We start from the raw sequence: 14338 nt of genomic DNA, 5'->3' as shown, positions 1-14338 counted from the left end.
TTCGGATAAAAATTAGCCGAATCACTTGACTTGTAAGAAACTACATCTAACATTATGGAGAATATTAGAACTTGTTACTTGGATGTAGCGAGGAAATGGAATGAAGTCTGATCTGAGTAAGTTTTCAGCTCATGTTTCATGCTCAGTTTTCAGCTTTCGTTGAATAATAACGTATAAGAAATTGTTTGAGAAAATAATGACAATACAAAATCGATATCTTCTGTTATGTTTAGTATGTGACTTAAAATACATTATTCTTTGGAATTCTCGAATCTCCAATTATTTCTTACACGTCAATTAACTGGGATGAGCACTCGCTGTTCCCCCATAAAAAATCTCAAATATACGATCTCTTATTATTGATTTGTAAATTTCAGTCGTAAGCTCCCATAATATTTCTTTTGTGAGCCACAAGGTAGAAGACAGCAACATTAGATGTGTCCTCTGCTCTTTCTTCTCTGTGTGTGAGCGTATAATGTCTCCACCCATAGCTAACAGGTCATTCTTCTCACAACGCGATTGGCGGTTTCATTTCTCGGCTCGGCCAATCGGTGGCTTTCGTTCACTCTGTGGCCATTTTGAGCTAACATATAGCCCTTCCGTTCTATCTCATTATTTTTCATTATAGGATTGAAACTAATAGAGTGATACGTTTTTAGAATCTTTCATGTAAAAGGTAACGCTTTATCATAATCGATGCACTCCTATCTTTATCATATTATTGCTATCTTCACAATACTTCACATGCATCGAATTAAGGCATCCATTATGTGAAATGTATTCAATATTCAATCAAAGAGTGTAATTAATAGTAGAATAGAAAGTTTGTTTAAGTAGATACACATCATCTATTCTATCTAGAACGAAAAATTCAATAGCTAACACCAAGGACCTATTTATTTTTATTTATTTATTCAATCATTCAATATTAAGTAATTTCCAGAAAAGTACCACAAGCTTGAGCCCAAAATGACTATCGACTACATTCTAAGCATAAACGATGAACAAACCAAAACCAGAACCAAGTAAGGGGAGAAGGGAAAATAAGTTATTGGTAAAAAGGAAGAAAATGAAAAAATGAAAGAAGCTCAAAACATACAGAAAAGTTGCGAGGGATGATCCGATAATGATAAAAAGTATGAAGAAGTAAAGAGAGAGGAGAGGGAGAAAAATAGAGTTCAAAAAACTAGAAGAGAATCAAGGAAATTTAATAAGAAAAAACAAGTTGGAATTAAAAGTTTGAATGAACGTTTAATGATGAAGAAGAATAAGATGTAAAGATAGAAGTGGAAGGATTGGAAAATTGGAATTCAATAAATTATTATGTTGCCATATGTCACATTACTTTTCTAAAGCTACTTTTAATCAATTCATTGGCTACTCACGAACTACGAGTATTTGAGATTTGAGTTACAGGCCTCTCAACTTTGCTAACTTATCCCATAATCCAACATTGAGTAATGTGTAGAATCTCTCACATTTTGACCTTTCCACTGATTACTCCTTGTTTTTTCAATCATTGTTGCTTCAAGCGGTCATCAATTATTATTACTTCAATAGGAATTTTCTGTTCGGAATGACCCAACATATTCGCGGCCACATTACTTTGACAAATTCCTTGTGATAAATCACAGAAATAAATCTTGTGAATGCGATCTTTAGGATAACGCACGTTTTTAGGTCACACCATTGTGATGTGTGTGATATTTCACTTTTACTAGATAATTAATCAATCAAAAATAGTTTTGTAACGGTAGAATGTCGACTAAAAACGCCTAATCACTACTTTTATTAAACTTTGTCTTGTTCTCATTTACAGTGAGCCTAATCGTTGTGAATCTTGGCAAGCATGTTGCTAATGAACAATCATCCCGACATGTGAGCATGATTTACACATTATTTGGCTTACGTCATGATCGTGTATGCAAGAAAGAGAATTTTGCAAGCGATCATTGCCTGTCAATTATTGTAAGCTTTTTTAGAAATGTCAATGTAATTATTCACAAGGTGTGGAATCATCCTTGTATTACTTAATAATAATTTGAAGTTTTTTGTTGATTTCAAAAGTATGTTTTCACCTTCAACTCCAAAGGTTTTGCTGGATTTCATCGTATTCATTCTGAAACATTTTTGAAGCTGCCACAGGACTTGACTGAACCTGGTTTTCTTTCAAATTCGTTATTCCCCTGAACCCCAACCAAGTCAATTTTTCCGTCATTCCTTCTTCTTACAAAGATCTCCTTCTTACATTGAAATCAATTCATCGGGCATTGGAGATCTCCATTATGTTTTTATGATCTCAGTGAAACATATAACCAATGTTGGGTTTCAAGTCCCAATACTTACTTCCAAACTCTGTTCATGGTAATTCCTATAGAATGATATTGGAATCTTCAAAAAACTTGAAGAGTACATTATTAGTGGCGTGTCCATTTCAATAATATTTTATGGACACAATTATAAGATTAATCATTGAAAGATGGCCTGAAGTCATAGGAAACTACGAAGAGAGGAAGCCAATGATGCTAGAAAAAATTCAATATTCCTAGGAATCAGAGCATGAACCTTTAAATACTGAAAGGATAGTATTGTAAAATCCTATTTGAATAGCCTCATATATTTACGATATTTATTATGAAATCATACCCTTAAGGCACACTCACAGATTTTATGGCCACGCATTAAAAAGCATCACCCAAAGAAAATGTCCATTTTAAACATTATTACCATTCATTCCATTTCAGATAAAAGGAAATGGAAGTAATACTTTAAGAAAATATGCGTGCATAATCATAAATGCGTATCTTTCGCATAAATCTTGCAAGTAACCCCGCTTAAATAATTGCACCGTATCCTAATAGAACTGAAGTATGCAAAATTCACACTATCAAAATGCAAAATAAAGAATGCAAAGTGCACATTCCAACTTTAATGACTTCATAAAATCAGCATTATGAAATTTTAATATTGGAAGGTGATTAGTTCTATCTACATTCTCCATCAGATCTGCTATTAATAAACAGGCGTTATATGTTTTTTAGTCTGTAGGTTATATAGGCGATACAATAAACTCCCAGTGGTTATTTTAGATGATTAACAAGAGTCGTACACAACAGGATATTGAAAAGTGCTCTGTTGAACTGAAGTCCTCAAGTCCCGCTATCAAATTATTTTAGATGTATTGAACAAATAGTACCTCTTGGTACTGTTTGACTCCATAATAATAATAATAATTTCAGAAAATATTTGGAGATAGGCTTGAGATCTTTTCATTCAGTATTGAACGTATGTTATTAAATCAAGCATCCTGCTATAACTATTTCATTCCCACTTATTATTGTGAGAGAACAATAAACTTTTCCTACAGCTACCTTGGAAAGTGACCATTTCTGCACTGATTGCAGGCCGCAAAGAATCACTTTTCCGCTCTAGTGCGCAAAGTATTACTTTGCGTACTCTAAATACTTTGCGTATTATCTTGCAGCCATCCCAATCAGCTGTTGACATTGTTGGCGTGTATTTTGAATGCGAATTTGTTCAATCCATATTTTTTTCTGATTTTCAAATAAATAAAAATGATAACTCATTGAATTATACAATTTGAATACTATTAATTATTCATTATTTCAATTAATATTTTTTTCCAATCATAAATTGATAGGTTGAAAAATTATTTAGAAATTAAGATTCACTCGAAATTATTCAAATTTTCAAATTAATTAGATTAATTTAATTTTTAATTTGAATAAACTATCGATTATTAATTTTCAATTGGATTATCAAGTTTAAAAAAATTAAAGTTGTTATTAATAACAAAATTATACAGACAAACATGGATTTCAGCCATCATTTTACCCATAATCAACCACTTTTCATATTCAATGGTAACTGTAGGAAAAATTTAATGTGAAATACGTGCGCTAAGTTCCTCTGCTGCACTCAAGAAACCATTCCGCCCTCGCCTACAGTTCGTGCGTAAACGTTTCTTTCGGTGCAGCAAACTGTCACTTTGTGCAATAGTTGCACAAATAACTATTCCAAGTGCATCTCGAGCCATTTCTACAGTAAAACACATTTTTAAAATATCTAAAATATTTATCGTTATTGAATACGGTGATTAGCTTTATCTACACCTACAATCTCCTATAGAAAAGCCAATAATGATTAGCATATTCATCAAATTTTAATGGACTTTTGGCAACACTTCTTCCGGCGATGAAAGTGCAGTTTAACTTCAACTGTCAGCATTGCAATGAATGGGAAGTAGTGCTTTCATTCATGAAGAATACTGACAGTCTTAAGTGAATCTTACTATAACAACATCCTTAAGCCTTGTCAGTATTCCTCATAAATAACACCAACGCTTCCCATTGAAGCAATGCTGACAGTTGAAGTGAATCGCACTGTTTAACAACATTCTTATGCCATGCATCAGCGGAAGAAAATTGATAAAATCTGGGCTCCACACTGTTATTATGAGCTTGTCGGAATTTATAATTATTGTGCTCATTAGAATACACGTGCGATTCATAAACGCTTCTATTGAAACTTGTATCCCTTGATCACCTACTGAGACTCGTTCATTTTTTCAGTTATCTCAAATAAAATTTCCCATTAGACGGAAGTGGTCAATAATCTGTTACATAATTATTGATTGGGAGACTGCTCTGTGGTTTAGTTTACCGTCTCTAATGATAAACATTAGATGATGCGATTTGGGTTGATCTGTTAGTTATGAGAGCATTACAACATCTAAATGGGACATAGTTATTTATTATCTTGGAAAACGTCTTTTGAGTAGGCTAGCCGCTTCTGATGAACTACTGTCATAAATGTCAACAGAGAAATGTTATCTGCTGTCAGTCTTGATGGATCATTGGAAAATTGCATGAGTATCAATTATAAAAGAACTAGAATTTTATCTGCTCTCAATCTCCAATCATTGAAGATTAATGGTTCATTGGAAAATGTATACTGATTTTACTGTATTACATTGAAACGTGATCTACTATATCGCTACTATATTCTTACAGTCATTTTATCACTTCTTAAAATCGTATACATTATTGGAAATTTCAAGCTAGTAATAGCCAAGGATAGTATATCGCTGTATACTATTCTTGAGTAATAGCACTGGGTGAATTATTATTATTATCATCAATGGAAATGGTTAAGACATAAAGTAAGCGGGTCGCAATGAAATGCATGCTTACTGTACATAATATATCTCCATTCCTATTTCAGATTTTTACCAAAAATTCATCACAGATATTGAAATATCTGTGATATCTATATACATATATAGATATTGATCATTTATTCATTAATTCTTTGGTAATACTATTGAGAACTTTCGTAGGCCTACAGTGTTTATACTAATATGAACCTCGGACTTAATGATGCCTAGTTATGAATCTTCCACTAAAGGAAGAAGGTAGAACCATAGAGAAACGATAGCATAAGTAGATATCTCATGGTATAGGGCGTTTATGTCGCAACTTTTACTGTTATCTCAAGCCGATAGTTCACGTAGTTCTTTCCCATGCAGCTGTGTGACGCTGGTAGTCTCTCAAATTGTGCCGTTCATACACTCTCACCCCAACAAAACAGTAAAAATCGACAATAATCGACAGTAATCGGCTTGAGATAACAGTAAAAGTTGCGACATAAAAGCTCTATACCATGGGATATCTACTTACGCTATTGTTTCTCTATGGTAGAACCTAGTCTAAGCTTATGAACTTAAAACATAACACGGCTTGGCTTGTATTGCAGGATTCTTGAATATTTATAATTCAGATCAGATAAGATATCTTACTCTTGAATAATATTACTTGTGCAATTGCCCTTGGAAAAAATCACAACCAGTATCGACAACACAACAAATTGTTATATGGGCGATGATTGGTTTGTTTTATATTTTATATTGGAATGATTTTACTGCGTTTTTTTATCAGATTTATCTGAGTATGACTGTGTTAGTTTGAAATTGGCTTCTTGATCAGCATTTTCATGTATTTATTTATATTAAAAATTCAGGCCCACTGCCACATCCACATCACGCAAGTGATATAATATACTCTCAGCACCTCCATTGGAAGGATTTGCAATGGTGAGATCTACTTTATACAGTCAGTATCCTTTACGAATAACATCGATGCTACCCATTCAATTAATACTGACATCTTGAAGTGAATCTGACTACAGTTCCAGACTGTTATTAGCTTCATAATTTCTTCCCGGTTGTTCAAAACTCCGCTAAAACCCGTCTCTTATCATCACCTCTCCCGTCACGCACAAGCCTAGTTCTGATGAGGGCATCGTCTCGAAATGAAGGTCTCATCATCATCCCTCCTATCATTCACGAAAATTGCTAATGCTTGAGTCAACATAATCCTTACAGCGAGAACAAGAATGAAAAATTAAATGAAAATTCGAAAATCATTGATCTTCAGCTGTATACTACTTTAGTCTCAACTTCCAGTCCTTCCGAAAACACCAGTGCATTATACAATCCCACACCGTAACTCGACTCCGTTCAATTCTACTTTTAAAGCTCCATGTGTCCACTCATAATAATTAATACGAGATTAAAGCTCATTTTAATTATAGCTTCATCACGCGTTTAAGCATCATTTTGAAAAAAAAAACACTTGCGTGTATCTTTCCAGTTGAACGAGTTCCAGTATGATGTATGACACCTGGAATCCAGTTCAGACTATCAAACCAATAATTATAAGACAGCTGTGAAGAAGTCATTCAAGATTTTGAAAATGGTTCATTTTTTATGTTGGTTCGAAACCGGAAGATCTATGATCTCGCGTTGGTTGATAAGCGATTAAGTTATTATCTGTCACCATGTTCGTCTTGAAAGTTGTCAACTTACATAATTTACTCATGTGACAGCAGTAATTGTTGTCATCATGAAGATCTTCATTCATGTTTTTTACAGTATCATTTTTTTCCTTTTGGTAGTTTTGATTAATCTGTAACTCAGGTATGATGGATTGAAAAATATTATGCTCAATGCTGGGTATACCTCTTCCTGGAACTGTGATTCTATAAACAAAGCAGGGAAAATGTTTCACAGTATTCTTCAAAATTAATGTGATACTATCTTGATGGATTGTGGAGGTTGCATCTTTCTAAAACGATCAAGAATTTCAATGAATCGGATCATTTTTTGTGAACCATTTATCAAGAAATATGAGATCCTGTTTTATAGAAATTGAAAACTCTCATCGTAAATTGTATTTGTAAACATTCATTTATGGATCTCTATCGGCATAGAATAAGCATAAAATGCGTGAACAAATCAATGAAAGAATAGCACTTTCGTCATCGTGCTGACAGCCAATGGGAGTTGAGTACGGGAGAATTCAACCAATCACGATCAAACCAATGAAAGGCATCAGATATTGGTCTTGTGATCTTGAAGTTCTATTATACTGTTTATAATTTTATTTTTGTCAATATTATGTAAGTGTATTATAAGAAATTATATAAAACAAATTATTTTTAAATTTGTAAAAATAGCTCAAGTGTAGAAGAGCCAAATTTAATTAACCAATAAGCGAATTGCAATCGCATCGTCATAGTGACAGCCAATTGCAGTTGAGTGAGAGAGTATTTAGCCATCACAAGTCAATGAGCGAGAGTTGAAATTCCGTCAACATCGACAGAACCAATAGGAGCTCAGTAAGGGAAAATTACCATTACCAGATACATTATAGCACATAGTTATTGATTTAACTCAACTAGAGACTAGTATTGTGAATGATGATACATTAAAAATTATCATTAATATCAAACAGAAATAACCATGGATAGAGAACCCATCCAATAAAAATGATAAATTATAGAATATCGCATTCTCTTTAACTTACCGCTGCTTTATTCAGCGAGCTATGTGTTCAACCTCAGCTAGTGAGGATCTGTTATCCTGGGTCAGGCCATCCACTCCCTTTCCAGACATCTAACCTGGAAAAATATAAATTGCGTAAGAAATTCATTTCAATTCAACTGAGAGATTTTGTACAAGAATGATGACCGAACTTGATACTAACAATCTACGAGCTTACAATCATTAACATGCTGAATATTGTGTTAAACCTAGTAATTCCCAGCAATAGTGAATCAGTCAATCCTACTCAATATTGCTCGAACTAATCTTCCATGATAACTATCAAAACTATTCTACATCTTCAAATCCTGCTTGTTATGATTTTCATCAATATTTGTAGCTGAATTGCTAACTGCAGAAGAGACACTTGTCCAAAATGTTTCTTTTTCTTTTTATAAGCTAAATGAAGTTTACATGGATAGCCTTAATAGCAACAGGTTGACCACTTACTGCAGATAAGGAACATGTCCTGGTCATGAGTTACGTTTCTGCTGTCAACAGAGAAATTCTGCTGTAGGTAGCGCTAGTATAATTTACTCTCCTATTAAACCTTCAGACTCCACACTCTAATGTTATTGATAAAGATCTATGAGTGTAAGAGTTAAGAATAATATTCTTTAAACAGTTTGAAAAAAAGAAAATGTTTTCCAGTCAATCCTCATGTTAGAATGAGCATGCAATAATAAGTATAATTCTACAATGAATGAATAAATGAATTCCACAACAGCTTGTTAATTTCGATAGCTATTCATCAATCTCATAGAATTACTTGATTCTACAACGACATTGTACCTTGAGGACATTGAATATGTAGAATGTATTATATTTATACGTATGAACACTGTGTAATGAGTGTAAAAGATAAGAATAATATTCTTTAAAAATGTGTGGAAATAGAAAATGTTTTCCATTTAATCCTCATGTTAGAATGAGCATGCAATAATAAGTATAATTCGACAATAGCTTGTTAATTTCGATAGCTATTGACTGAATTGACGATTCAATTCAGTTACATTCAAAGTCTCATTACTCTCAACAAAAGTTTCTATACGATAATCTCTTTGGTAGGCTACATTATGAGGTAATAGAATTTCATTTTTTTAAACGTCAGTCCCCTAGAAACTTCTATGAAAGTAAATAGTTCATGTTCTCCTCATATTTTATGGTTTAATCAATTGATTTTTCCCTTTCATTGCGTACATTCTCGTTACTTCATACACTTCATGTCTCATAAATTCATACCTTCCAGAGAGATCAGGTTACTTCTACAAATTGAGTAATAAAACTATGAGTCACAGAGGCTCAAATTCAACCAAGAATCAGCTCCATAAACCTTCATCATACCACTATTAAAAAGCTGTAGTGTGTAATCTGATTGTAGATTACAAGTCTGATTATAGTTCTCGCACCTCAGTCTATGTTGTCCTTCTCTTACTTTCTCTGTCTATAATAGCTCTCTTACTCTTCAATTGCAATTTACTTGGTAAGAAATTGTTTCACAACCGAATGTACTGTGTGATTCAAGAGTATGCCTACAGTAACAGTCTCATTAGATAGTAAATTCAATACACATTATATAGTTATTTCAAAAGTCATTAAAGTTGCATTGTAAGAGAATAATAATTTGGGCCGACGGACCGACGTGAGGCTATCAAGTAAGCCTACACTGAGAATGAAGAGGAAATACTTGATGTTTTTCTAAGAACTCATATACATAAGGGGAAAAAGATCATTGGAATTGTTGTAGAACTCTCCACAAGAATTAGAAGAGACTGCATTTTCTTGAACTCCAGAATACCAAAAACACTCCTTAGAATAATTGAATATCATCATAAGAGACTACTAAAGACTCCTATCCATAAAATATGTAATACATTCATTACTATTGCATGGTATGATTGATAAATAATATACTAAACATCACACACTTCAGCTAAATTAGAACAATTAACATTTCCTGTGTTGAATACATTTTTATGAACTGAAGAAAAATTAGGATAATATCTCTACAATTCACGTCTTCGAACAACAACAGATTCGGTACTAGCTCAGTACACCAAAAACTAAAAACTAAGAGCACTATTTCTAGGATAAATGTGAGGAACAAACAGACTGTTTCAGGAGCACCCCTCTTAAATCCTATTGGTAAATGTTAACGTGAGATGTTCTACTCCAGGCAACGGCAGCCAATCACGAGCAGGTACATGTAAAAAGCATCGAGCACGTCCAAGCCCACAACACACTCATTGGCTGATTCTTTCACGTCACTATAGACGCAAATTTGTTGAGTGATTCAAAAAAGTTGAGTCAAGATCTTCTAATTCTAAAATATGTCATCTCTTCTCAATGATATTGATAGAATGTGAGAGTTGGATGAATGTGAGAATTTAATTAATCATTCATCGTTGATTTTTGTTTTAATAAATCTCATTATAGAAATGCACCAGGTTCACAAAAGTGATAGCAATAAGTCTCTTTCTCTCAAATTAACAACATGCTTTCCTCAATGGAGCATAGATTAGATATTACGGAATCACTACAACTCATTCCTAGGAAGGAGATTAGTAAATCAATTTCAGAAATGAGCATCTTCCTACTGTATGGTTTTGTCTACGTAATAATGGTTACCATAGTGACTTTTGAATCACTAAACTATAGCGAGACCCACTTTAAACTGTCAGCATTCGTTGTAAATAACACCAAGGCTTCCCATTTTATCAATGCTATAACAGTTTGAAGAATATGTCATGTTAATAACGGTGTTTGAATGAGTTGGAAGCAAAACATTATGTAAATAAAATGAGGTGGATTCGATTTATTATATCCCTCTCACATGTAACAGATGACCACAAGAACTCATTTCCTCAATATTGTGAGGGAATATTGTTTGATTGTTCGTTATGTTATTTGCCTGGTTTTGAACAAAGTTTCTAGAATAAATAACGTTATTTTCATCTAAATGAGCCACTTGTGGTTATTGATCATTTTGATGGAAAATTGATTGACTGTAGGTAATTCAGGTTCAACCTATCAATCTCTGGCGAAAGACTTAACATACTCACCAGAAACTTTGTAAATGTGTAACCTATTATTAAAAATATTATATTCATCCATTCGATCAAACACATTACAATATTGAGGAGAAAGAACAGGCGCTAGTCCAAACCTCTTCTCTTCCTAAATTCAGTTCATTAATATTTTCCAAAGTAGATCTTTATCACATTAACAATTTCCACTCTCCAATACTACTGATAATTATATTCAAATGTGCATACAAATATTATAAGCTATTTTTATATATTACAAGCTCACATAATATAGAGTTAGATTTAACAAAAGTGAATTAAACTTTAAACCATTAACCATTCATTGATGAATTATAAAAAGAATATCGGTTGAGCCAAACCTGTAATTACTTGTTTCATTACGGATGAAACCCAAATGGTCTTGATGAATAGAACTTATTCTGGAATTGATCCTGGAGACTATTGTTATTCAACCAATATTCATCTTGTTAATTCATTACAACTAGGGTTCTAGTAGAACTCTTTTAGTTCAAATTTTGTCTCATTCTCTCAAACAAATATTATTACTCTTTCTTGTAAATTATTTTCCGCTTCTGACAATGATTCAAGAAACTTCAAACTCTAGTTTCAAATGTTGTTCAATCAATACCCCAATAACTATATATATTTCCAATTACCATACAAAACGATTTCAAGAGAGCGGCGGTTCAACTTAATAATTCAAAATAATGCGCCCGCTCTGTGCTAATCTGGACCAGATTATGATTTACGATTACCAGTTAAACAAACATTGTAACTGAAAATTGTGTTCTTCATCTGTGTTTGATTGTAGGCCCTTTAACAAAGGCGCTAGCCTCTCACTTGGGCTGGAGATTGGGAGTAGTTTCAAGGCAGCGAGGGAATTGAAACGTGATAGTTCACTGTTACACACAGATACTAGTTACATAAATCACTCACTCTTTCAGTTCACCACACTCTGCACCTATTGCACCTGTGTTGAAACAACCTCACGTCTGCAATCACACACGTATCAATTCACAACTATTCTCTATCAGCACCAATGGATTCATCATGGATATCACCATTTACACCTTGGATTCACATATATGTTCTAATTGATTTTTCGAAGTGTGCATATTTATTTGTTGATTTGGTGCGTGATACACAAATACAGATACGGGAAAGATTGAGAATGGAACAACAGGCTCCGCCCAAAACTGTTCATCTCCCTACTTTTGATGATTGAAAATAAGTAAAATAAAAGAAATTCATCAATTTCCACACAGTAAGTCGAAAAATATTATATACTATAGTAAAGGAAAGAACTGGCTAATACACGTACGGGATAGGAAAATTATGTTTTCGCCCCACTTGGATGTAATGAGCTGGTTTTCTTGCGTCATATGGAGGCCGAAAGTGATTGTTTTCTGACCAGGCCGGTAAAACTTTTACGGCCCTAGGGCTGTAAAATAACCTTGAAGTCAGCTGATTCTGATTTGATGTGAACGTGTTTACAAAATAGTTTATGAAACGGAATCAGTTTATGCTTCTAGAATTGAATAAGGTATTTTGCAATAAGAAACTATCATTTTATTTGGATCAATGAAATACAATTGAGATATTATAAACTATTCAAATTCAATTTCCAGAGTATAATAGAATCTAACCTCAAACCTCATAGTACTTCGTTTATCACGAAACCTGGTGGATAATTTTGGAACTACTTGGGCAATATCCATGGTTCTGAACGTTTTTACAAATAGTTTATGAAACGGAATCAGATTATGCTTCTAGAATTGAATAAAGTATTCTGCAATAATATACTATCATTTTATTTGGATGAATGAAATACAGATAAGATATATATTATAAACTATTCAAATTCGATTTTGAGAGTAGGATAGAACTTCTAACCTAAACTTCCTAAGTCGATGACAACAAGCATTGTTGACGTTGACATTCAGATTGGCCAAATTTCAAGTGTGCTAAAACAGCTGATCAAAAAACTTTTCATTATTTGTGTTTATTATTCAATAATTAAAATATTTATAATAATATCTTATTGTTATTTGAAAGAATAAAAAAGTATAAACTCAAACTCTAATTGGACATAATCTTTTAGGTTATTTAGACAAATCAAAATAAAAAATAAAAATACTTGGACGATTTCCTGATATTCAGATTACCTCAGATTTACTAGAGCTATGACCTTCCATTTTTGCTTTTGGAAGTGCTTAATGAACAATTATTCTAATATATATAGGCTATTGTTTATTTTTCTGTGTGGCGAAAAATAGCGTTCGCACCACGGGCAAAAATGTTTTTCCAGCTCTCAATCTTTTCTAGTCCTCGGCCTACGGCCTCGGACTTGAAAACCGATTTCGAGCCGGAAAAGTCTCATTTTCGGCCCTAGGTGCGAAATATACTATTTCCTACAGTTACGTTGAAAAGTGGCCATTGCTGCACTGATTACAGAACGCAAAGAATCACTTTTCCGCTCTAGTGCGGGAAAAATTTTTCTGCACTCCAGATTTGCAACATGGCAACGCAAAATACTTAGTAGGTTATATGGAGCAACAGTGCAGCAAAATCAAAATGAAGTTGGTAACAGTGACTGCTGTGGCTGCTATAGTGAGCAGAGGTGCAACGAAGCACAACGCGCTAATTATTATCCATTATATATTATAACCAAGGACAACAAGGACTTTAGGATTTTAGGATTAAGGTTTTTATCAATAATAAAATTACACAGAAAAACATTTGATGCATTTCAGGCAATTTTACCCATAATTACCCACTTTTCATATTCAATGGTAACTGTAGGGAAAACTTAATGTGAAATACGTGCGCAAAGTTCCTCTGCTGCACTCAAGAAACCATTCCGCCCTCGCCTACGGCTCGGGCGTAATAGTATATTTCGCACCTAGGGCCGAAAATGAGATATTTCCGGCTCGAAATCGGTTTTTAAGTCCGAGGCCGTAGGCCGAGGACTAGAAAAGATTGAGAGCCGGAAATACATTTTTGCCCATGGTGCGAACGCAATTTTTCGCCACACCAAAAAAAAACTTCCCAATATATAAGAAATTAAAAAATAAATAAAATTCAAACAGCCTATTTTGATAGTTTGAATCTTGGTTATGACAACTTTCACTGTCAATTAATTTCAATATTACTAATTAATAATTTACAATAGTGACAATATTTTTATACTATTAATATTTCGAATAATTGTTTGAATTTTTATAGCTTTGCGCCTGGTGCAATATCTCATGGATAGATGGATGAATAGAATTTTCATTACTATTTTGAAATAATGTGATAAAAAAATTAATATAATTGCATATTTCACAGTTTTGTCTCAAAATATATCTAAAAAATTGATTGAAATTTAAATTACGGTAACTAATAT

The 14338-nt window shown here is 33.2% G+C and overlaps 1 protein-coding gene across 1 annotated transcript in view; it reads right to left on the bottom strand.

The window, feature by feature from the left end:
- LOC111055866 overlaps positions 1-14338 on the bottom strand; it is a 46649-nt gene that overhangs the window by 19752 nt on the left and 12559 nt on the right. Inside the window, exon 2 of the mRNA XM_022343171.2 lies at positions 7887-7980. The gene's annotated coding sequence lies outside the window, so the exon portion shown is untranslated. The remainder of the gene's footprint in view (positions 1-7886; positions 7981-14338) is intronic.

The sequence above is a fragment of the Nilaparvata lugens genome, chromosome 8 (assembly GCF_014356525.2).
Source record: "Nilaparvata lugens isolate BPH chromosome 8, ASM1435652v1, whole genome shotgun sequence".
Classification (NCBI taxonomy): Eukaryota; Metazoa; Arthropoda; class Insecta; order Hemiptera; family Delphacidae; genus Nilaparvata; species Nilaparvata lugens.
The sequence above is the reverse complement of the archived record's forward strand: the minus strand, read 5'-3'. Positions and strand labels throughout refer to the sequence as shown.